Source organism: Cavia porcellus, unplaced genomic scaffold (genome assembly GCF_034190915.1).
Source record: "Cavia porcellus strain 051 isolate PalLab524CR breed Dunkin Hartley unplaced genomic scaffold, mCavPor4.1 scaffold_28, whole genome shotgun sequence".
Classification (NCBI taxonomy): Eukaryota; Metazoa; Chordata; class Mammalia; order Rodentia; family Caviidae; genus Cavia; species Cavia porcellus.
This window is the reverse complement of record NW_026947511.1, coordinates 9,305,205-9,329,284: the sequence shown is the minus strand read 5'-3', so window position 1 is coordinate 9,329,284 and position 24,080 is coordinate 9,305,205. Positions and strand designations below refer to the sequence as shown.

Here is a 24,080-nt window from a genome sequence, read left to right as displayed (position 1 = left end):
AAAACATTTAAGCTTAAAGGACCCTAAATCCAGTAACATGATGGCCAAGAGCATTTGATTAGTTAATCCTTGTCCCAGCCTACAGACTCTAGCTGCACATTCATATCATCTGGGAGCCTTAGAAAAGGACCCTGCTGACCAGGTCAGACCTCAGACACATTCATCCAAGTCCCCATAGGGAACTGATATCCAGATATTAGGACTTTTCTGAATGTTCTCCAGGTGACTCCAATGTGAGACACACTATGTAAAGATATTAAAGTCACACCTCTGAACTAATGTTAGCAGGTTAAGCAATCAAAATATAGAGGATACCTTGTCCTATTAAATTTCAGAGAAAGTTTTTTTTTTTTTTTAACTATTCCATGTCAGGTGGAATTGGCAGGTGACATGTGGGCTATATTTACATAAAAAGTATTTTGGTGTTTATCTGAAATTCACATTTAAATAAGGGTCCTAGCTGGACATAGTGGCTCCTGCCTGTAATCCCAGCACTCCAGGATGAACTCCATTTCAAGCCTAGCCTAGGCAAGTTATCAAGACCCAATCTGAAAATAAAATTTTTAAAGGGACTAAAGATGTACCTCAGTGTGAAAGCCCTGAGTTCTATCACCAGCACTGAAAATAAACAAATTAATAATCAACCTGCATTTTATTTGGAAAGCTCAAATAGGGCAAAACTGAAAATCAAGCAAGGAGAACAGGAAATAAATCTCTATTAACAGAAATTTAAGAAAAGTGTGTGATGGTAACTACAGTTCATAAAATGCATTGCATCCTTGAAAACAGTCAAAAGAGTAGATTTCTAAGTGTTTTCATCACACAAAATGATAGGCAACTGAAGTGACACATGTTAAAACAGGTTGATATAGTCATTTCACACTGAATAAATGTACCAAAGTATGCTGCATATCATAATATATATATAATTCTTACTTATTAATATTTTTAATTAAAAAGAGGCTAATGTAAAGAAATGATAACTTAATAAATAAATTTAGTCTGAAAGCCCCAAATTCTTATTGCAAATATCTATGCCTATCATCATTTATATAATAATTCTAACCAAATGTTATGTGTAGTGGGACATATCCCCCCAAAATACCATAGATTGTCACTCTTAATATATTATAGGATGAGCAAAGGTTTAGAGCGCCCTTCCCAGACCCATCTCAGTCCAGGAAGTTTACATTTGTAATTCCATGGAAAGGTTACTTGAATTCCAGTGAGTTAATTCCAATGTACCGCTTCCAATGCAACCTTTGCAAGAATAAAGACACTAAGATATATATCTATAATCATAGGGAGCCCAGGGGTCCTATGTCTGGCCTGGATGAAGGTTCATCCAGGAGCAAAGGCCTCCGCCCAGGGCCCACCTAAATTTTATTAATTTGTGAAGAAGGGAGTGGTTTGAGGAGGAGTGACTGAGAGGATGGTGGGAAATAGGTGAGTGCTGTGAGCTGAGCTAGCTAGAAGGCCTGAAAGCACCTCTGCATCATGCAAAGAGAAAGATACACGGCAAGGCCAAACTGCATAACACAATTGAGATAGCATTTAATGTTTTGGAGGCTGGTGCTTCAGATATGTTTTGCAAATTTTTCTTTTCTGAGAAGTCGTAGCCTCTTATCTCAAGCCTTGAACCCAGTTGACAGCACTAGAACTGAGGTTCTTCATCCTGTCAGGCTCACTATGTTTTTGGGAGTCACAGGGCAGGGAAACAGCCACTGTCATCCGACTTCAAGGATTATGCATCAGGACTCCGGCTAGCCCTATTTAACTGTATATGTTAGTTGAAGGGGAAAGGAATTTGCCTACCCAGTTCTGTACATATCAGTACATGAAAATAGGGCCAGATTTAGCCAAAGAGCTATAATTGCTCTTTGTTGAAGGAAAGTCGCCCAGCCGGTTCTCAACACAACGGGACCAAGCATAGTAGTATACACCTGCAATCCTAGCTGCTCGAGGAATGAGGGAGGAGGATCACAAATTTAAGGTCAGCTTGGGCAGTTAAGTGAGCTCCTGTCTCAAAATAAAGTAAATTTAAATTTAAAATCTAAAAAGGAGGCTGAGGACATATCTCAGAGAAAGAGTTCTTGTCTAGCATACACAAGGCCCTGAGTTCAGACTCCAGTGTCCTCCCCCTCCTACTTCCCAAAAAAATGTTGGCGAAAGAAAAAAATCCACCAAAAATCCACCAAGACATATTTTACTATGTGTGAAAAACACTTTTCCCCTTCTCAAAGGACAGTGGTTGCTAATTACTACAATTTTCTCAGTGAAACACACTGGAAACTACTTGGAAAAAAGCATGATTTAAAAGGTAATAGATTGTTCATTTGAGTGTATGGAGCTCTTTACCTATATTCTCTCTCTTAACATTCCCTAACTTGGGAAAATGTGACTCAAATTTCCATTGTCCCCTCTGTATGTATAATCATATGCAAATGAAGGCACAGTTGATCAAATATCTGTCATGATGTAATAAGCCATCTCAGAGTTTATGTTTTACAACAACTTATTTGCTGAAAATCTGTGTGTGCGTGCACGCATGGGCATGTGTGTGTGTGTGTGTGTGTGTGTGTGTGCGTGCGTGCACATGTGCCCTACTGGAGGTTTAACCCAGGGTCTTCACACTAAGCTAAATTTCAGCCCTTTTCATTATTTTTAAAATTTCAAGATGGGGTCTCACTAAGTTACTCAGGCAGAACTTGAACTTGTGATTCTCCTGCCTCAGATTCCTAAAACACTGGGTTTAAGGTGTGCTCCACAAGCCTGGCCGACTTACAATTCTTGAGTTTAAAAGATGAGTAGTGCTCACTTAGCTGAAAGATTGTTCTACTGGCTTTTCCTGCCATTGTTTTGTGGTCTAGTTCATCTAGATGTTCTTACTCACATGTCTAGTTCTGGTTACTGGCTAGGTCTTTCTCTCCATGAAGGCAGTCTTCCCCAAGAAGGAAAGTTTGGAATTCTTTATATGGCTACCTCTGATCACCAAGTAAGAATAGAGAACCAGAACCACCAGTGTTGTAACCTGAGTTCAGAATTCTCGCAATGTCATTTCTGCCACATTCTGTCCAACAATACAATTATCAATGCTTGTCTAATCTGAAAGAAATGCAAAAATAGATTACATCTCTTGATGGGAAAAGTAGCAAAGTAAAAGAGTATAGAATATAAGAAAAGAAATTGCACCCATTTTTTCCATCTCTTATAAACAGGATATTTAGCAATTAAACATGTACTAGGATTTGTACTAAGATATGAGACCACAGATTCTTAGCTTCACACTTACAAGAGCTAGTAGAGATCATCTAAGTCCATGACTCATAAAGTGTGGTTCTGGACCACATGCATCAGTATCACCCAACACTCTACCAGCAGTGCATATTTTCCAGGAACCAAACCCAACCCTAGTCTTCCTGAACCAGAAATTCTGAGGATGGGACTACAATTCAATGTTTTAGGAGGCCTACAGGTGACACATATAAAAGGTTGTCATCTAGAAGAAGTTTTCAATGCAGACTGCACATGAAAATCCTCTTAAAATCATTTTTAAAATATGAATGACTCATCCATTTCTCTATAAAGTCTGATCAAATTGATCAGAAACGAGGCCTAGGCATTTGTTTAACTAGTGAGGAAACTAGAAGACACAGAGGGTAAGTGACTTTTCACACGGCTAGGGAATCAATCACACATGAGCTGGTCCCAGATTTGTGACCAGCAGCCACGAAGTAAAGAATTTCTGTGCTTCTTGTACCCCCACCATTTATAAATTTTGGTTTTTTGAAGCACAAATTCCAAAAGAACTAAGACAAAGAAGTTGTGTTCCCTAACTGTTTGCTGCATACTGTTAGTGACTAAACTGTTGTTTAACTGAGCGCACTGTCAGCTTTTCTTTGTTTCCTCACTGGATCGAGATACCTAAGTAAACAAGTCATGTAGCACAGTGTGTGGAAAGAACAAATACTTTTTCTAGGAAACAATGGGTCCAGAAGTCTTGGTCACCCACCGAAGTGACTGATGTCTATCCAGGTTTCATTAGACCTGGTGTTTGTCCTTCAAGGAAGTATACAGGCCTGCTCACTTTCTTTATCTTGAGTTCTGGTCTCCAGAAAATGTGTCTCTGGCCACAACTGGGAGGTGTTTCACCTTTGTTCTTGCTCTCTGAAGAACAAAGCCCTGCTGCCTATAATGTTTTTGCCTAGTTTAGTTATCTATAACAACATGGTGGTGCAAATTGTCTTAGATGATTACAGAAAATACATACTTATTTTATCTTTACTGAGTTCTGAATTTATGGAAAAATAAACATAGTACAAAAAATTCAAATAGTTATATAAGTAAGAAAAATAGAAATTAGAATAGGAAGCCAAGATATTGGTTACAGAATGAAGAACTAATCCCAAAACATCAAGCAAGTTGTACAAGCTGCTTGTTGGAACTATCATAAACTCATATTAGATTTGCTAAAGATAGAGGGGAATATTGGAGGAGTCCCAAGTGCAGAGATACACGCCACAGCATCACTTTGATAGAGGGAGTACTAGGGTTTGAACCCAGAACCTTTGCACTGAGCTATATCTCCATTCTTTTTAATTGTGTATTTTAAGACAAGGTCCCACTAAGATTCTAAGTTGCTCAGAAGAGGCTCAAACTTGTAGTCCCCTTTCCTCAGCACCCCAGTGTGGTTGGAATTACAAGTGTGTGTCACTGTGTGCAGTTCAGAGCATCACTTTAATGTCACACACACACGCACGCACGCATGCACACATACTCTAACATTACACAAATACGCAGTTCCTCTAACATAAATCCTTTGTCAATTCTTTTCTATGGACAGTTCTCACTCCACAGTCTCCTCCAGGGCAGATGGCAAATGAAATAATTCCTTTTCTTTGTCCATTTTCTATTGCTATAACTACATACCATAGACACGATACTTTATTTTAAAATAGAGGTCTCTTTAGTTTACATTGCTGGAGCCTGGGCAGTACAAGAGCATGACACTAGCATCTATTGAGGGTCTTCTTGGTAAACAGGAGGGCCTTCTTGCTCAGGCAGTACAGAGTGTCATGTACTGCAGGGTTCATGAGTAATAGTCACCCACTGATAAAAACATCACTCCTCTGTAATTAGTTAATCCAAGAATACTAATTACCCTCAAAGTTCTTAGCTCTTAACACCGTTGTCTTGAGCACCAAGTTTCCAACACATGAACTTTATGAACATATGTAAAGTACAAAACTGATTTAAATGACGTGTAATACAAAAGAAACATTCTGCTATCTTCAGAGTAAAGAAGAAAAACCCTGGTGTCTTGCCTAAACTGCAGTCTGAAAATATCTCCCAAGTAACTGTCTAAAAAGTACTAGAAAAGTAAGACATTGACCTAAGGAAACCATTGATCACAGTCTGAATCCACTCTCTGAAGACTTTCAGGCTCAGATCTGCCAGAATGGGTGTGTGGGTTAGACTATTCTTCTGAACACAGACTGAAACTTTTGCCCGGGCTTTTCAACCAGGGAAGGGGAGGGGAGTGAGCAGCTAAGAAGTTGGGGTTCCTCCAATCCCAGGAACCAGGCCACTGAGCCGAGCTCTGAAAACTGCTGTGTCACGGTGGTCAGTGTCCAAAAGATTTTTAAAACTTCAGGGACTGGGGATTTAGCTCAGCGGCATAAGCACCTGCCTTGCAAGCAGGCAGTCGTGAGTTCAATCCCTGGTACCAATAAAAAGAAAAAAGACAAGAAGAGAAAAAAAGAAAAAAACTTCATAACACAGCAGAGAAAAGGAGAAGAGGCTACATGGAACATCTTGTGGGTAATAGATAGTGCTTTTCAAGGAGGTCTTACAAAGGGTTTCCTACCCAGGGTGCTTCACAGCTGTCATCATCTGTTACTTTTGAGCAAAGCACACAGATCTTTTGAGTTTTTAGAAAGAAGCTGATCATCAGGATATGTGGGTAAAAGGAAAGATGGAAAGAATGACATTGCTATCTCTGACAGAGCAGAATGTGTCTCTGATATACTCCCAACATATAGCCAAAAGTTTAAGTGCCCAGAAAATTTGGTCAGATCCTTAGTGAACTCACTACGATGTAAATGCTTCAGCTCCACAAGGCAGTTCTCCTAAGTCATCTACATCTACTGCTTCCATCAAGGTGGGCCGAAGAATCCCAAGCCCCTCCTAGGGAGAGGAGAGTCTGTCTCTAGAGCTGTACAAGCTGCTCTCCAGACATAGCCACTATAGAGCTATTTCACATTTACACTTTAAATAAATAAAACTAAATATAAATGGAGTTTCTCAGAGGTACTAGTTCCATTTTCAGTGCTACATATTTGTAACTAGTGGCTACCACACTGGGAAACACAGACTTCAAACATTGTCAACAATCCATAAAATCCTTTCAGAATGAATGCAAAATATTTAGTATCAGCCCTGATCTTACCCATTGTGTCCACAGTATCCCTAATTTTGATTCTGAAAATCAAAATTGTTTGCAGATATTGTGAGAGCTGATTGTCAATTGTGCCCTTAAAAAGGGTACAGTTTATAGTATGTAAAATACATTCTCAGAAAACTGGATTTTTAAAAAAGTATATAGATCCATTAAGAGTTGGGCAATCAGTACAACTTCTGAAAAAATTAAGAGACAAAGACACCTTTCCCACAAAAGACTTGTAAGGATTGAGTCAATGGCCTGGAAATGGAGGATCCTACTAGCCTTGCACAGAGGGAGGTAACTAAGCCTAGCACTCCCACTTTAGCCTCATGAACTTGCAAATGCTCTGTAAGGTCACATTTGGGGATGCAATGGGTAAAAGCAATTCATTGTCAGATATCTCCAGTTGCCATTTCTATATAATAGGCTCCTGGTTAAAAGAGATGGAAACTGTCTACATAAATAGGTTGACCAGAAAACCAGATTCCTCCCAATACCTTTGTAGGCAGCTTTCATAAGAGGCTTTGCAATGTCTTATACACAGGTGGGTCAGAGCCACTTTCTCCAGGAGCCCTAAGGGGGATCCTCTGCAGCATGCTGGCCTGAAGCCCATATCAAAGTGCTCTGTAGGGACACAGGCAAGTTGCATTTCCCTTCCCTACCAGTGCATAACATCACCAAAGAGGAAATCACCAGAGGACTGCCAGCTATCAGAGTCTTCCAGGGTCCCACCAAGAAATTTGTTTTTACAATTTCTGTTATCAGAGTTCAATGCCAGTAGCCTGACTCGTAGGGATCCCAACAGACCAGTCTGTCACCAGCAGCCTTGAGAGTCCACAAGAGTGGTGAAGAAATATGAAAGGTTCCTTTACTCAATGTGACCTCAAGAAGGAGCTGAAGACTAGCACCCTAAAATACAGTGTGTCTTGGTGGTGCTGACAAGAGCTTTGGCTTTGTATAAAGCAAGAAACAGAAGCACAGGGCAGGAAGTGTCCATAGTGAGGCGGTCTTGATGAAGCCGTGGTCTGGCTCATTGCTGTCTCAGGTCTGGTTCTACAAGGTTCTGCAGAGGGGCGATCCAGTTTCCAGCAGGAGATGATGAACTTGTTCAGGAAGGCAGTCTCAGGGCGCAGTAATCTGCCTGCAAGACTCACTGCTTCTGGAACCTGGAAAATATCTTGGCTACCCTTATTTTTGCGTTTTTGGACTTTATGGAGGATGTTAGGTGACTTTAGGACAAATCAATCTTTTGTTACCAGGTTTTAGATAGAAATTCCTTGATGATTAATATGTCTACATGAAGACTTCAGCAAGATCTATAGGTCCAAGTGAAAAGTCAGCACTTTTAGGTGCTCTCTCTCACCCTAATGAAGCTTGAAGTGAGTCAATATCAAGATGGTCACGAGAGGCAGGCCAACACTGGGACGCTGAGGCAGGCAATCTCTATGGGCTCAAGGCCAGCCTGAGTGTTTTCTTTCTTTCTTTCTTTCTTTTTTTCCTTCCTTCCTTTCTCTCTTTTTCTTTCTTTCCTTCCATCTTTCTTCTCTCTCTCTCTCCCTCTCTCCTTCTTTCTTCCTTTCTTTTTTATTTTTATTTTTGTCCTGGAACTTGGGCTCAACGTTGTTCTTGCCAGGCAAGTGCTGTGCCACTAAGCTGTATTCCTGGCCCTGTGGTCAACACTTTTGGAAAGTTGACCCCCAAGTCTCTATTACTTTTGCTCAGTTACTGTCTTTCATTACTTACTTAGAAAGTAAAAAGAATTGGTCCAAGTCAGTCATAAGGCGGTTTTACTCACTCATGCATTTGTGTATGTGTGACACTTTTTGCTTTTCTATCGGGTAATTTAAGGACTCTGAGGCAAGTGGGAGCTAGGAGCAGGAAAGACTGGATTTTAGTGAGAGTCCCTACAGGGAAGCACACTCTAATTTCTTCAGGTACAATCTTCTCAATGAAGGCAGGGTATATGCTGGAGAAAGTCCTTCTTTAATTTCTTATATTTAAGAGGTATATCAGAAGCTTATCGATATTGTTATTTATATTAATTATATTCTTGCTTTACATTATAAAACTCTAGGTCAAATCCTAGAGCTGGAAAACATGATTGAGATAATGATGGACTGGATCCCAGGCTGTTAGCATTCCATCAAACAGGGCTCTGGGGTCCTTCACTTGCAGTCACTCTGATTCCCTCTGCTGACCTGTGCCCCTGTGTTCCCTTCTCAAACTGAAAAGCTTTTCTGTATTCTCTTATTGTTTTATATTTGGCTAACTCTCCCTTCATTTTCTCTTCCCTTCTAATTAAACCTTTTGCCTGTAAATTCATTTTCCTGATTCAGTTTTAATAACCATTATCACAAGGACCTCTGCTAGCCAGTCACACAATGTTAGTATTCATATCTTTATAAAGGTATGTTATTTTATTGTTAACAAATATCCAACTGTTAAGTAAGACAATCATTATGGGCCTATCCAAGTTCAGGATATTTTTATGGAACAGAAAAGAAATCTCTGAAACTAAATGTCTTATGAAACTCCATTGTTAGGAAAACTTTGTATTGGGCCAGTTCTGCTATCAAAGCATCTCTGCTTTGTGTAGCTTCAGGAAAAATGTAATGTTATTTTACTTAATGATTCCTTCATCAGAAATTAGCCATGGGAATTCTATGCCCTAGGGTTTTATGGATTTTTACCAAATAGTTGGGAAATATAAATGTGTTTTAAATCTCTTCAAAGCTCAAACCATAAATATACCAAATCATTATTCATCCATTAATAAAATAGCAATACATTTGTCATTAGTTTCCATTTAGACATCAAGGAGCTAAACTATCCTCTGATTTTGCTAGTGCTTGGCTTCCTACCTTTAGCGTGGGATAAGAGACATTCACATTCAGTGAGTTGACTTCTGAAAATTTCTAGAACTCATGTCATGAACAGAGATCTAGATCTCTACAGACAAATCGTCTTTCACCAGTAAAAGCACCGGACAAACCAGTGGCAGCCATGTAGCCTGGGAGGAGTACCAGAAGCTAACTCCTCCCTGTGAGCCAGCAGCAACCATGTGGGCAAGCAGGAGAATCAAGAAGAAATAATCCCTTCCAGAAGGGAGCTGTTAAACCTGCAGACTTATCACATGTGTGGGGCTAAAGCAAGACCATCCCTTAAAACACAGAGAGTCCAAAAAAGCCACTTAAACAAGCTGCTCCAGCTCCAAGAAGGCAATGGGGCCAGGCCAGCCAGGCAAACAAATTGCTAGGTAGTGGGGTTGAACTTGGCATCTTCCTCTTGAGTGTATAAATAAAGGTGCTACAGTTATTGAGCAGTTTTTCTTTTCCATTAGGAAAGTAAGGGCTCCACCAGCCCCCAGCTTCTGTTTCTTCTTTATTTTTCCCATTCTCTCACCATCCTTCCCCCCAGGAACATCTAAAGTTGAAGCTGGTTACTCTACCTTCCTGTGAACCAGTGGCAATCACAAAGGCCGGGAGGAGAACCAAGAAGAATTTAACCCCTTCCTGTGAGCCAGCCAGCACATAGACTGGGAGACAAGACGTGCCAAGTCCCCCACTCCCCCAGTATGCAGCTGGCTTATTCAAAGAAATGCAGACTGAGATGACACCTATTCAAAATTTTTAAAAAGCAAAACAAAAAAAACTTAATGCTTGTATTGTTTGATTGACCTTGCAAGCCTAAAGCTGGTAGTCTGAGCATCTATTAAGAGGATAGGGATTGGGGATTTAGCTCAGTGGCATAAGCACCTGCCTTGCAAGCACTCGGTCGTGAGTTCGATCCCTGGTACCGATAAAAATGAAAAAGACAAAAAAAAAAAAAGAGGATAACAATATGCAATATAGTAACTATGGAGGACTTCCTTCAAAAGGTGTTAGCCACTGTCAATTCCCTATTATCTTATTTTGAAGTCCCATTTTCATTGTTTTGTTTGATATTATTATATCTGATGGCTTTTGAAGACAACAAGATATATTATAGTAGCCATTGTTGATTTGCTATTATCTTATTTTGAAGTTCTATACCACTTTCACAGTTTTGTTTTATTCTCTTTAAAATAATGAAAAAAGAAAAAAAATATATATATATTTTTTTTTGAAAACTATTTTGGAATAGCCTTTACTTAATGTGGTCCCAGAATATTATTAAAAAGTTTCCTAATGTATAATCTTTTTGATTATTTGCTGCATTATGTTTGACAGTGTCCTGGTGGAGATTTTTTTACATCTATGTACATTAAGAAAATTGGCTTGTAGTTCTCTTTTTTGGCTGTATCCTTCTCTAGTTTTGATATCAAGGTAATTCCTGCTTCCTGAAATGGCTTTGGGAGTACTGCTTCCCTTTCAATTTCACTAAGGAATTTGAGGAGCAGTGGCATTAAATCTTCTCTAATGTTCTTATAGAATTCATCAGTGAATCTGTCGGGACCTGAGCTTTTCTTTGATGGAATTTTATCGTATTTTTTTCTTTTTCAATTTAATTGATTGGTATCGGATTACTAAGATTTTTTAGAATTTTTTATCCTCTTGTTTCAGCTTTGGCAATTCACTATGCCTAGGAATATATCCATTTCTTCTGAGTTTTCCATGTTAGTGTAGTGAGGTTTCAAAGTAGATATTGATGATCTTCTGGATTTCTGCAAGACTTGTTATGATTTCAGCCTTTCATTCCTAATGGCATGGGTTTGAGTTTTTTCTTTGTTTCTTTCTTTCTTTTTGATAAAGTGGTTAAAGTTTTGTCTATTTTACTTAATCTTTCAAAGAACCAAATCTTTGATTCTTTGATTCTTTTGTATTTTCTTAGACTCAATTGTATTAATTTCTGCTCTGATCTTTAAAATTCCTCCCTTGTAAGATACTCCCCAGGGATACAGGGATGGCTCAACATATGCAAATAAATAAAGGCAATACACCATATTAACAGAACCAAGGACAAAAACTATATGGGAAAAATATACATATGATCATCTCAACAGATGCAGCTAAAGCATTTGACAAGATCAAACACCCATTCATGATAAAAATCCTATGGAAAATGATGATAGGAAGACTTTGTCAATCTGATAAAAGCCATCCAGGACAAACCAATAGTCAACATCATATTAAATGGTCAAAAACTTAAAACTTTTCCTCTAAAACAAGATGAAGATACCTACAATCACCACTCTTGTATAATGTAATTCTGGAAACACTAGTCAGAGCAGTTAGACAATAGAAAGAATAAGAGGAATATGGATAAGAAAGGAAAAAGTTAATGGACATTATTTGTTGGTGACATGATACTCTACATAGAAGATCCCAAAACCTTTACTAAAACATTACTAAAAGTAATAACTAAATTTGACAGCATAGCAGGAAACAAAGTCAACACTCAAAAATTAATAACATTCCTGTACACAAATAATAGACTCACTGAGATAAGGGAAACAACATCTTTCACAACATATCAAGAAAAAATGAAACACACACGAATCAATCTAACAAAGGAAGTGAAAGACCTACACATTGAAACCTACAGTACTCTGAAAAATGACATAAAAAATAGGAATATATCTCCTCTTGAATAGGCATAAACAGTGCACTGAAAATGGCCATGCTTCCAAAATTGTTATAGAGATTTAATGCAATTCCAATCAAAATACCAATAGAATACTTCACAGAACTAGGGAACACAATCCCAAAATTCATATGGAAGCAGAAGAGACCTAGAATAGCAAAAGCAATTACACACAACACGGGCAAGACGGGGCACCTCAATCCTTGATTTGAAGCTATAGTACAAAACTATCAAGGGAAAACAGCATTGTATTGGCAAAAACAAGCCTGAGGGTTGGTGGAACAGAATAGAGGATGCAGAAGCAACGCCAAGCAAACTCAGCCACCTTACCTTTGACAAAGAAGCCAAATATCGTCACTTCAAGAAAAATAGCCTCTTCAATAAATGGTGCTGAGAAACTGGCTTTCCACATACTAAAAATTGAACTTAGAGCCATATCTCTTACCATGCACTAAACTAAAATTAAATGGATCAAAGATATAACTATTAATACAGAAGTACTATTATTTTCCAGGAAATGCAATAGGTAAAACTCTGGAAGAGATAGGTATAGGCAAAGATTTTATGAATGAAATCCCAGTCAACAGGAAATATTACAAAGAATAAACAACTGAGATCATATAAAATTTTTGCCCAGCAAAGGAAATCACCATGAAGAGACAACCCACAAAATGGGAACATTTTTTCTAGTCATCCTCAAACAAAAAACTAATTTACCGAATATATAAAGAACTTTAAAAAATAAGACCTCCAAATTTAAAGACCCAACCTAAAAATGGGCATCTGAAATGAACAGACATTTTTTAGATGAAGAAGTTCAAACAGAAAATAAATATATGAAAAACTGATTAACATCACTGGTCACTTGAGAAATGTAAATTAAAAGAACACTGAGATTCTATTTCACTTCAGAAACAATGGTTGTTATCAAGAAATCAACCAATAACAAATGCTGGTGAGGTTGTGAGGAAAATGGAACCCTTCTCCAGTGCAGGTTAAGTGCAGACTGGTGCAATCACTATGAAAATCAGTTGGGAGTTTTCTCAAAACATTAAAATCAGAAGTTCCATTTGACCCTATTATTCCCCTACTAGGCATCACACCACAGTTATATGTGCACACCCATATTTATAGCAGCACAATTTATAATAGCTAAGTCTTGGAAACAACCCAGATGCCCATCAATGGATGGATAAAGAAAATGGTATATATACACAGTGGAGTACTACTCTGCCCTAAAGACAAATGAGCCATTTGTAGAAAAATGGACGCCTCTAGAGACCATAAGCTTAAGTGAAATAAACCGGATCCACAAGGTTGAATACCACATTGTTTCTCTGATGTGAGAAACCCAAAGAGTAAGCAAGGAGCAAAATGGAGGATGGACATTGGGAAGGGAGGAGAAAAAGCTCAATGAGAAGGGGAATAAGGAGAGGAAAGCAGAAGGAACGGGAAGAAAAGGAAAAAGGAGGGAAACAAAGCTTTGCAAAGGGAAGAAGGGTCAAAGAAAGGAGAGGGAAATGGGAAGAAAGGGATTCAAGATACATTATGTTCAGGTACAAATTCTTCAGGATGTATGTGATAAGTGTGTATGACAAGGGGACCGGCAATGTCAGGCAAATGCAAGGTCCTGAGCTTAATTTCAGGCACCAAAATTATATGTGTGTGTTTCCCAGCACCAAAACCAAATATACACTAATAAAAATTATAAAGTTAAAAGCAAGCAGCTTTCCAAGCCTTCCGGATGGCAGGGCTGCCGTCGGGGATCTGCTCATCCCTCACGTTGCAATTACAGAATGCCAGTTTTGAACAATATCCTGTGGCAGAGTCACAGTGGTTCCGAACGTTAGGTTTCTTTTCCTTCTCTTGCTGATTTTAAATCAGTTTCGTGTTCCTCTTCCCTTTCAAAAGGGCGGTTACTGTTTGGAACTCCAGAGAAAACATCTGCTGTTTCCTTCCTCTCACGCCCCACTTCCTGATTGGTTGGTCTCTTCAGTGTTTACTGAAGGCAGAACAAGAAAATTTCTCAAGGGCGAATGAGTCCCATCTGCAGCTTTGGGGAACATCTGAGAAGATTGCACCCCTGTGGTTAGTGAAACATGACTCGTATTCCAGCGTCCTATTAATAGACTCAGAATTTAAGGCTTAAATTTTATTTCTACAAGTAGAAACCCTGTCCTTAAAAGGCAGTTTCCTTCTCGGGTGTCTTGATTATTTTCTACTTAAAAGCACATGCACACATACACATGCACACACACACATGCGCACACACACACACACATATGCACACACATTTATATGTTTTATCTGCTTCCTTTCCCTAATATTACCCTGTCCTGTATTCAAAAACAAGGACATATGGGGCAAGATTCTGAGTACCCAATCATCTGAGCCAGCATCCCTCCTGACCTTGACTGATAAACATGTTTATCAGTCACACTATTACTGGCACTCTATTACTAAGCACCAGCTTTGGGTCTCACTTGAAAAATATTGCAATGGAAAAATATTCCCAGCTTCTCAGAGAGTAGGACATGTTCAACCTTCACTGTATGTAACAACATCACACACAAGTTCTGAATGAACTTAAAATGAGACACACTTTTTTCTGAAGTATCGCATTTCTTATCATAACAACCCTGTGAGGAGTTTTATCATTATTCTGACTTACAAGTAAGTAAATATGGGTTAGAAATGGGAGCTAACTATTCCAAGATCGCACATTTAATAAGTATAATGTACAGTAGCAACCCCAGGCAGACTGACAAGTAGCCTCCCGCACTGAACAGTACCATCTTGTGTGCACAAAATATTTTTTCATTGTACCAAATTGGGAAGGAGGAAACCCAGGAAAAAATGTCTCAGTGGCTGCAATTATAGAATAAGAGCTGTTTTGTGATGGCACTCCATTGCTGTGCACTCAGAGGCCTAAAAAGTATGTCTTAAAAACACCCTGCCAGCAAGTGATGCGGTTACCTTAAAGTGCTAAGGGGTTCATTCTAAAAACTAGGTCTGCTGCTTTCCAGAGTGAGAGTTTTCTTTTAAAGCCAAATGAAGCTTCCAAGGAGGCCTGTCTGGGCACAGTTCCCTTTCCCTCATTCTCTGAGATGTCCCACTTTCCAGTTCTGTACTTTCATTTACTTAGAGAATTTTACTAGCTTCCACTATAATTAGAGCATACCTGGGAGGGGTTTTGACTTCTGTTATTTAGGTACTCGTGTGAGTTAGTGGCTTGAGTAACATCTGGATCCAGACAACAATCTATGTTGGCAGGAATGCCAGTTTAGGATTTGTGACTTTAATGGGCAGATATGGTATATTTCAAGATGCTTAAATCCATCCTTGAAGGAGGAGGTATGGAAAGAGGTTTTTAATTTGCAAAGATATCTCTTTTTTACTTATCCCTTCTTAAGCATACCTTTTCCCCATGACATCTCCAAAGTCGAAATGTAATGCATAAAATCCTGCTTGATATTCATTTGCTGATTAGTTCATCTTTGGCATTGGGAAAGCCATGATACCCATCTGTCTGTTGGGTAATTTCTGTGCAGCCTAATACAGAAGTTCCCTGACAAGCGGGAGATCTGGGAATCTGCTCTGATGTTCTATTCTATAACATAAACAATACATAGAAAATGAGCATCAGATAAGGACCTTGTGTGACAACCATAGACCAAGGCAAATACAAGACCACTCTGTAATCATGTCCGAACATTGAGTTTATTTCCCTCGCAACAGCCTCATAGATGCTACCATCCACCACCCTATTCCACAAATTGACAAAGGTTTCTCTGGTATTCCTCTAGGTATAAACCTCTGCCCTTGATTTAAGAAAGCACCACCGCAAATGTCCTAGGAAAATGTGACAGTAACAAATGACAACAGAATCTGGCAAGGTCCATGAAAATATACGTCCTTATTTTCTCCTAGGGTTGCCCCCAAATTGGATATCATTATATGATTCAATGAGACAAATAACCAAACAGCACCTAACATGGCTAATATGAGTGACAGACTTTTTTGAAATTATATCTTTGACCTTGGTCTAGTCTTTTCTCTTTTTAGATATAATTTAAGATCCCCATTCATAAAATCATTCATGCCCTTTGAAAGCATCCAATCTCAAACAAAGCCCCACTTCCTTGAAACTTCATCATAATCTCTCAACATAAGCTCGAATTTGGTAAATACTCTTATTGAGAGGTCCCATTATTCCTTAGAGTGTGTGACCTCTTTCCCAGTGCCAAACGGTAATACACCCAACTTGTTCAACCACAAGTTGTTTCCAGAAGCACTCGGTGGGAGTGGGCTGACGCTAAGGATGTACCGCATTGACATCGAAGAGTCATCGCCATCACTTACCATCCATTAGAATGAATCAAGGCTAGCCAGGGAAACAAGCCAGAACAAGCAGTTCACTGGCATCAGAAGGAACACAGAATATTTCAGAACATAAGAACTAAAACATTTCTGACAAGGCTCTTTCTCTTAGTGGCTTAGTAGTGGCTCTTTTTATAATTAAAAGACTAAAGTATTGTGTAACTCAAACTCCTCTATGAACAGATCGTGATATATGAAATTAAGAGAAGCACATGTAGTACAGTTTCCATTTATAAATTATCTGTATTTGTTATAATACAAGCTATTATCTCAGAAAAATGTGAAATGTGACTTGGGCAGCAACATACATCTTTACTTCTCATATTCCTGATTGACTGATGGCGACTCAGTGATGCAGGGACAGTTTCCTCTCATCTTTCAATTCCATTATCTTTAATACATTGCTTCCTGGTGATCCCATGAAAAAAGAAAGCACATTTGTGTGTTTTATGGGCTGAGACTAGAAATGACATAATAATGTTTGCCTATTGTCCATTATCCAAAACTCCGGTTCATAACTGTGTCTTACAAAAAAGGAACCTGGGAAATATGGTTTACTTATGGGTCCAGAAATGCTATATCCAAGCTACCATTTTACTTAGTAACTGAGAAGATTATAAACCCGTTAGTAACCTAATTTCAAAATGCTCAGTGGGAAGCCGCTCCCTGTTTTTGTTAGCTTCGCAAAACCAAGATACAGGAAATTACAGGATAGTAACATTTCATAAGAGAATTTTGGAGCAGTAGTTTCTCAAACTTTCCTTTTTCTCTGCTAATTGCATTTACACTGGTAATTACACTAGCTTTGGTCTCATGAAAAATTTTTATTAAACATGTGAATGTTGTCTGATTGACTCTATGGTGGTTGTTGCTTTGTATTAAGTGTTATAAAAAGTACTAGAGACAAGAAATATGAGAACAAACCAGAAAAATTATGTGAATTTAGATTTGGTTGTTAATATCCATACTTTTAGAGTAATGTCCCAAGTAGCTCCATCACAAACTATGACTATGTGTACAGTAACCAGTTGAAATAGGGTAGTTCGTGTTGTACTCTAGGAAAAAAATAGCTTCATTATATGTGTATTATAACAAAAGCTGTAACTCGGGCTCACTGTAAGTGTTTTCCTTTTCCCTTTGGATGACCTAATTGATATGTTAGTCAATGCTCTTCTCTGTAAAGAATTGTAAAACCTTACCTAATTGATATGTTAACTATTGTTGCCCTCTACAGGCAACAGAAGTGGTGCTAAAACAAGCTAACAAGGGTTGTTAATCACTGTTAGGCGCCTCTATTCTCCGCTAAAGAGCTAAAGAAAACTAGGATGCCCCAATGCTCAGCGGCATAAGCGCCTGCCTTGCAAGCAGGCAGTCGTGAGTTCAATCCCCGGTACCAATAAAAAAGGAAAAAGACAAAAAAAAAAATTAAAAAAAAAAAAAAGAAAACTAGGATGGCCCTCTAATTTACACTTGTTTCAAGTAACTTGCTTGTGTGCAGGGAGACTTGCTTATTAGCATAACCCTTTACCTGACCTTGATTCCCCTCCCCAGAAGGAAAGAAAAACATAACCTCCGTTTTCTGTTCTGTATGGCGCCTTATTGCCTCCCTCTCCCCTTACCTATCTATCTAGGCTAGGCCATAAAGATTTTGGGTTTCTAGTGACCTCTTCCTGACCTTGTGGTGGTCTGTCATATAATGTGCCTTAGCTTCAAAGAAACTACAGGAAAATGTTGTGGCTTAACCCTAATGCACCAAAAGGGTTAAGTTCCAAATCCTTGTGAAAGCTTAAGTTTCAGCTTCTTGTAACTTTTGACCCCTTCCCACCTGTTAGTGTTAACGAGCTGTCCTGAGATAATTAGCTTTCTACTTTCTTCTCCAAATGTTATTGCAGATAATTCTCATCTGCAGGATGGGAATAACTCAAAAGGCACCAAAGGCTCCCGAGGTTGTCAGAACTAAGTGGACAGCTATACAGTTTCCAGATTCGGGTCAACAAGTTTGATGGCTCTGCAGGTTTCCCCACTTTTCCTCCAGCCTCTTTTTAAAGTCCTCCCTTCAATCTCTGCCACCAAGTCTCCAAATTGGCTCCTGGAGACTCGTCACCAGGCCTGGCCTAATAAAGCCTTTACTCCCCAAATTTCAGTCTCTTGTTTCCTTGGATTTCATACTGGGGTCCGAGTTATTACAGTTTGAACCACTGAGAAGGTCATCACTATAGTCTGAATTGGCAATAATACAAATTCTACTGGAAGATGTAAACAATATGAAAACATACTGGAAGATGAAAACAATTTTTCTTACTGGTCAATATCTTAAATCCAGAAGCAGTGGCTTCATAGAAGACAACAAACCATTCACCACTTTATTCTCCCACAGACTGACAGACTTTCTACAGTATCCCTCTGGGCATAAACCCATTGCTCTTGATTTAAGGAGGTACCACTGCAGATGTCCCAGGGAAATGTGATGGTGACAAATGACAACAGAATTGGCAAATTCCATGAAAAATACATTCCTATTTTCTACTGGGCTGGCCCAGTAGGTATCACTGTCCTAAGATTGAGTCAGTTATTCTCTGTCCAAACCCACAAGGACCCCAGCAAGGAATCTGCATATCCAAAACACTTCCTAAAGGCAATCTCTTAGCTGTCCAAACTGAACTTCTGTGAAACAGACAGATCTATTTTATTTTCACGAAGGGGGAAACTTGCCAAATTTATTAGGCAATAAAAATGAAAACTTGCCTGGGACCCTTCCCACATGTAAGTATCATACTTACCTTAGACTCTATAGAACTCCGTGGACAAAATTTACAGGAGCCTCCCACCCTAACTGAAAGCACTGCCCAGTACTGCTGTCTCTCAGTACCATGAGGCAAAGGCGTTTTCTGTCTTGTTGACCTTTCTTCTGTGTATCTGCAGTTTCACAACTTAAAGACCATTGTCAGGCAGGTTCCTCTTTAGGAGGCTGCCTCATTCATGGTTCTGACCCTCATGTCTCCTCACCCCCACCCTGCAACATGGTAAGTGAGGACAGTTTAATGGGGGGGGGGCTATTTATGATGGTATATGCAAAGATCAAGGAAATCAACAGATGGTGCTGCGTGGAGCACCAGACGGTACTACAAGTGGCATCACTAACAAAACAGGTCCAGGCCTCCAGGGAGAGTAGGAGACCTAGAAGACCCAAGACCTTTTTCCTTAGTGGTAGCTGTAGGGGAGGGGCTCCTCAAGAGGTCTTCAGTGGAAAACTCAACCACTCACAACTCAAAGTTCAGCACAGTGGGAGCTTAGTAGTGGATCCTGTGCCTTGCACCTCTAATTCCTCTTGCATTTAATTTCTCAGTGCAGACTCACAGATGCCAAGTTCAAAAGAAAGCTTTCAAAAAGCAAAGAGGCCCCATTAAAGAAGCCCATGGAGTCAGCTTCCCTATGGACAGGGAGGAGGAAAAGTGGAGAAAAGTAGGTTCGAAGGGGCAGATGAGAACAAACACACAGAAGGCGCTTTCCCTGCTGACCTGTCATACAGCTTGCTCAACTGGAGCTGCCTGCATTATAACCCAGTAGTGCTCATGGGGAACAAACGAGAAACACTTCATTACAAACGAGTTGCCATGTGTGATGTGCTCTCTACTACAGCGACTATTCCACATACTGTTCCCCAGAGAACAGGGGGCAGACTGGCATGTGGGCAACCATAGAATGAACATATGGAGAACATCAGACATTCAAGTGGAAAATACAGAAAGTGATTTTTATTTGATAATTTGATTAAATCCAGGTGGGAAGAAGAAACTATTTTCAAAAATGGCTATTCTGTTGTTTTTATAATACAAGTTGCAAATTGTTGTGAAATTATCTAAGAAATCTACATTTCAAGAAATTAACAGTTCTCAAAATATGATCCTTTAACACCAGCATCAGCTAGGAACTTGCCAGAAATGCAAATTTCCACACCCCAGCTAGACCTGCTGACTTGAAAACTTCGAGTTGGCTTACTAATCTACATATTGTTTCCTTTATTAACATTAATGTGGTAGGCTAACATAAAAGAAAAAATTCTGAAATAGCTAATAGAAGATTATAAACCTTACTGGGATCCTGATGTGCTTTTCCAGAAAACATGCCTTCCTTCCTTTGCTGGTTTGGTTAGAACTGATAAACTGCAGAAAATACTTTCTGCTCAAAAGTATTCTGACCTGCTATCTGATCCTAGCTGATGTTGTAGTTAGTAGGACAGGAAGCCCTGACAGGAAAAGGGTCCCTCTGCAAAGATCCATTCCTCAGTAAATAGCTGAGCCTGTCGTGAGAAGATATTGCCAGCTCTTGGCAAAAATATCAACACCTGTGCTGGTTTATGTGGTACATCAGCTTCCTTTCTTCCCCAGCCTTAGTAGCCACACTACCTGAGAAGTTTCACAGTGGTGTGTGCTTATGTTTCCAAACCCCTCGCTCTGAGCTGTTTTACGCAAGCTCTGGACTATCCTAGATTAAATTAAAAGCCATCAGAGCACTCTTGGTACTTGTGGTACAGGATAGAATGAGAGTGAGCTCCTCCGTATATGATAAGGAAGAAGGGTCCAGGGAGATGTCACCACAATTCATGGTAAAGAGTCCCCATCTGCTACATAGATAGAGGGATTAGGTCACTATATAGCTGTATATGCTCCTAACTTATACTAATATACACAGTACTAACCACAAGACTTTCTCTGTGCTTCCTAGGTACAGGAGGACCTGAGGATCTCTATTTAGTGTGGATATCTCTATGGTGGTATTCTATCTCATAGTCTTCTAGGTCCAAGATAAAATCAAAGTAAAAGATGACACACATTGATAAAATACTACCTATAAGAAAGAACAATAGTTCTCTTCCAGTATATTGTTACAACATCACTGTAGGGTTATTCAACTTTGATTTTTTGAGATTCTAAGGTCTTTGCAAGATGGGATTCTAGTATACTTTCCACCTATCTGCCTAAATACACATCTAGAAGAATCATTTTCTACTTTTTACAATGTGCTGGCTGGAATAACCCTGAGATGCCTGGGATTGAATAACATAGAAAACTTGGAAGAGTTCATCCCCGAATATGCTAGCAGCTCAAGGGTAGCAGGCATCTGTGTGGAAGATTTTCCCTAGACAGAGCCTGTCCTCATCCCATGGACTGCAGTGAGCAGGAGAAGGGCATTTGAGTCAGAATCTCTTCCTGATTCCATGTCCTTTAGGAATGTCGGCTTGTTTCAGGGACCATTCATAGGCACAGTAATATTTTACTTGATTATGATCTTCTCTCCCCTTACTCTAACACCACACACACACACACACACACACACACACACACACACACAGGCTTCCTTGGGTGATATCTCTAGGCCACCATTGGTGATGGAAAGTTTTTGGGGATCCTCACTTCAATTACCCACCACGCAGTCTGCTTGAAAGCAAGATCAGTCTCAGAGTCAGGGACCTTATCCTCTGGAGATCCAGACCTGTGAAAATGACCTGGGAGTATGGGCAGAGCACATCCAAGGTGAACCTGAGTGCAGACTCTGCAAGTTTTTAAAGTGGATGCTTTGAGGGAAACGAGGACAGCAGTGAGCTGTTAGCTTTCCACAGGGGCGGCAGGAAGCGCGAGTATGCTCTGCCCACCTTAGAAGTAGCAGTCATCATATCATCATATCATGAGTTTCCTCCTTTCTTCACTTTCAAAAGAGAATGTTTCACAGTCTATTTTTGGTGAGTAAAACATGGATATATATTGTGATGGTAGAATTTATATAAAAATTGTTTTTTACTGTACATTGCTATATATAGGGTTAAAGAAAACTTCATAAGACTGCCCTCTGAAATATTTGCTTGGGCCTAATGGTTAGAAACTTACCAAGTATAGAATGTGAGATAATAGATCTAAAGACAGTGTTTTTTAAATAATAGAGAAAATTGTCTTTTTCTTCCCTCATGTTCCTGTAGAAGGAATGGGATTTCATCTCCACTTCAGAGGAGGAAGAAATACTGGCTCACACTGATCCTTATTCTTATCTTTTCCCTTTGGATAGCAGGGAATAATTAATAGAACTGTGGAGATTTTGAACACCTGTTCTGCACTAAGCTACAGGGTCACCTGACCTGATTGTTCCTGAACTAAGACAAGAGAACTCACATTGATCTCAAGCTCCTCTCGTTACTGCTGATCCCATGGGTAAATTCTGCCTGGCGAGATGGCTCCACTCATTGTTAACCTCTCTGTTTGGGATTGGCTGAGTAAATCTGCATAAGCACAGGCAGTAGATTGCCTTGCCACTTTCTCCAACTAGTTTAAGAGGTCAGGAAACTCATAATTTTAAGCCAAATCTGGTTTTTATATTAACTCTGATCCTTTCCTGGCAAGAGAGAAATCTAAACACGCTTTCATGTCAGGAACGTGAAGAAGTTGAGCAAAGTTCCACACTTCTGTGACTCCTCACTCTGCATTTCTTTTGAGAAATGACTCGTGTTATAACTGTTGGAAGAAGCAAAAGGGGACGGACAAGAGATTCACAGAGTTGAAAGTGGTGCTCAAATAACATCGGTCTTAGAATTATTTTGAGTGGGCTTTTAGACTTTTTAGTTAAGTTGGTACTGACACCATCGAGGCATTAACATTTCCTCAGGGTTTTTATGTCAACGCATTGTCTGCTACTAGACAAACTGTAGGATCCAAAGAGGCAGCAAATTGTGTGAGCAATGATAGAGGGAGAAAGAAGGATTAAAAGTGTTGTCTTCATTTCCAGTTTACTAAAGTTCTAAAAAGTAGCAGTAATTGATCTGTCTACAGTAAAGACTCTGATGGAAATCTGATAGAAGACAGCCTGGTTCAGTTGAGATGTCACTTTATATGGGAGCTGGATTGAAGATACTGAAATGCCTGAATTAGAAAAGAGGTTTTTTGAAGACACTTAATTCCAAGACACCAAGTACAACAGAGAGTTCCCAGCTTCCTGGCTTGTGTGAGACACCTGACAGGCCAAAATAGTGAAGCCCTGCCGATCATGAAAAAAGCTGAAGATTTCATCCAGAGAGAGCACGTGAACCAGTCAGACAAGAGACCTGGGTCAAACAGGTCTGGGGGTAATACACATGGGCAGGTCGGCAGATGCCAAGGTGCACCTGGATAGGTGAAGAACATTTGCCAGGTCCCTTAAGTTTTAGTGTCATGGTTTATGTTGGTGGCTCCCAGGTCTGATGTATTTGCATTATGCATTTGTGATGGTTCATTGTCTAATGCTTGGCTTGATGGTGTCAGTGCTACACCCACAAAGGGGTGGAGCCGGGATGTAATGTAATGGCAGGAAGAAGGTGTGTCTTGCTGTTTTGCTGGTTTTGGCCTTGCTGTTTGTAGCCGGCATGAGCCGAGGCCCCACAATGCCAGCCTGCCTTGGAGCCAACTGAGTATGGACTGAAACCTCCAAAAACTGTAAAAAATAAGCCTTTCCTTTCCCAACTTTGGGCTTCGGGTATTTTGCCTCAGCAATGAGTAAAAAGTAACTAAGACAGGCGGAGTGTCCTGAGACAGGCTGTGAGGAAGGATGGGCATTGCTAAAGTGTGGGAAAATGAACTATAAGCGAGGGCCAAGGCTTGCTTTGAAAAGACTGTGGAAGTGGAGCCTGAAAACCCTGAATTCAGCACTGCAAACGACATAGCTGCCTATTGTC

General features: G+C 39.7%; 1 protein-coding gene across 1 annotated transcript in view; it reads left to right on the top strand.

The window, feature by feature from the left end:
* Ifit1b (interferon induced protein with tetratricopeptide repeats 1B) overlaps positions 1 to 24,080 on the top strand; it is a 68,572-nt gene that overhangs the window by 6,743 nt on the left and 37,749 nt on the right. The window lies entirely within an intron of this gene.